Here is a 2,371-nt window from a genome sequence, read left to right on the forward strand (position 1 = left end):
GGGGTTCCCGGAGGCAGTGAGGACCAGCATGACTTTTCCCTCCCGGCTCCTTTGCTGTGGGAACAGCGGCTGGACGTTTGCGTTTTTTGCTCCGGAGTGTGCCGAGAGTGAAAAATGGCGGTTTTGAGGTTATAGTCCACAGGAAAGCAGAGAGGTCCAAAAGGTGTGGGGCGTTTGAAGGGGTTCCCGGAGGCAGTGAGGACCAGCATAACTTTTCCGCCTTGGAACCTTTGCTGTGGGAGCAGCGGCTGGACGTTTGCGTTTTTTGCTTTACAGGCTGTCGTGTGTTAAAAACGGTGGTTTTGAGGCTAGAGTTCACAGGAAAGCAGAGAGGTCCAAAAGGTGTGGGGCATTTGAAGGGGTTCCCGGAGGCAGTGAGGACCAGCATGACTTTTCCCCAATGGGGCCTTTGCTGTGGGAGCAGCGGCTGGACGTTTGCGTTTTTTGCTCCGGACGCTGCCGAGAGTGAAAAGCGGTGGTTTTGAGCATGGAGTCCACAGGAAAGCAGAGAGGTCCAAAAGGTGTGGGGCATTTGAAGGGGTTCCCGGAGGCAGTGAGGACCAGCATGACTTTTCCCCGGTGGGGCCTTTGCTGTGGGAGCAGCGGATGGACATTTGCGTTTTTTGCTCCGGAGTGTGCCGAGAGTGAAAAATGGCGGTTTTGAGGTTATAGTCCACAGGAAAGCAGAGAGGTCCAAAAGGTGTGGGGCATTTGAAGGGGTTCCCGGAGGCAGTGAGGACCAGCATGACTTTTCCCCGCTGGGGCCTTTGCTGTGGGAGCAGCGGCTGGACATTTGCGTTTTTTGCTCCAGGCACTACCGAGGGTTAATAACGGTGGTTTTGAGGATGGAGTCCACAGGAAAGCAGAGAGGTCCAAAAGGTGTGGGGCATTTGAAGGGGTTCCTGGAGGCAGTGAGGACATGCATGACATTTACCCGCTGGGGCCTTTGCTGTGGGAGCAGCGGCTGGACGTTTGCGTTTTTTGCTCCGGAGGCTGCCGAGAGTGAAAAACGGTGATTTTTATGATAGAGTCCACAGGAAAGCAGAGAGGTCCAAAAGGTGTGGGGCATTTGAAGGGGTTCCCGGAAGCAGTGAGGACCAGCATGAATTTTCCCCACTGGGGACTTTGCTGTGGGTGCAGCGGCTGGACATTTGCGGTTTTTGCTCCGGAGGCTGCTGAGAGTGAAAAACGGTGGTTTTGAGGATGGAGTCCACAGGAAAGCAGAGAGGTCCAAAAGGTGTGGGGCATTTGAAGGGGTTCCCGGAGGCAGTGAGGACCAGCATGACTTTTCCCCCCTGAGACCTTTGCTGTGGGAGCAGCGGCTGGATGTTTGTGTTTTTTGCTCCGGAGGCTGCCGAGAGTGAAAAACAGTGATTTTTAGGATAGAGTCCACAACAAAGCAGAGAGGTCCAAAAGGTGTGGGGCATTTGAAGGGGTTCCCGGAGGCAGTGAGGACCAGCATGACTTTTCCCCGCTGGGGCCTTTGCTGTGGGAGCAGCGGCTGGACATTTGCGTTTTTTGCTCCGGAGGCTGCCGAGAGTGAAAAACGGTGGTTTTGAGGATGGAGTCCACAGGAAAACAGAGAGGTCCAAAAGGTGTGGGGCATTTGAAGGGGTTCCCGGAGGCAGTGAGGACCAGCATGACTTTTCCCCGCTGGGGCCTTTGCTGTGGGAGCAGCAGCTGGACGTTTGCGTTTTTTGCTACAGAGACTACCGAGGGTTAAAAACTGTGGTTTTGAGGATGGATTCCACAGGAAAGCAGAGAGGTCCAAAAGGTGTGGGGCATTTGAAGGGGTTCCCGGAGGCAGTGAGGACCAGCATGACTTTTCCCCCCTGAGACCTTTGCTGTGGGAGCAGCGGCTGGACGTTTGTGTTTTTTGCTCCGGAGTGTGCCGAGAGTGAAAAATGGCGGTTTTGAGGTTATAGTCCACAGGAAAGCAGAGAGGTCCAAAAGGTGTGGGGCATTTGAAGGGGTTCCCGGAGGCAGTGAGGACCAGCATGACTTTTCCCCGCTGGGGCCTTTGCTGTGGGAGCAGCGGCTGGACATTTGCGTTTTTTGCTCCAGACACTACCGAGGGTTAATAACGGTGGTTTTGAGGATGGAGTCCACAGGAAAGCAGAGAGGTCCAAAAGGTGTGGGGCATTTGAAGGGGTTCCTGGAGGCAGTGAGGACATGCATGACATTTACCCGCTGGGGCCTTTGCTGTGGGAGCAGCGGCTGGACGTTTGCGTTTTTTGCTCCGGAGGCTGCCGAGAGTGAAAAACGGTGGTTTTGAGCATGGAGTCCACAGGAAAGCAGAGAGGTCCAAAAGGTGTGGGGCATTTGAAGGGGTTCCCGGAGGCAGTGAGGACCAGCATGACTTTTCCCCGCT

Source organism: Vanellus vanellus (assembly GCF_965231255.1).
Source record: "Vanellus vanellus genome assembly, contig: HAP1_SCAFFOLD_164, whole genome shotgun sequence".
In the NCBI taxonomy this organism is placed as follows: Eukaryota; Metazoa; Chordata; class Aves; order Charadriiformes; family Charadriidae; genus Vanellus; species Vanellus vanellus.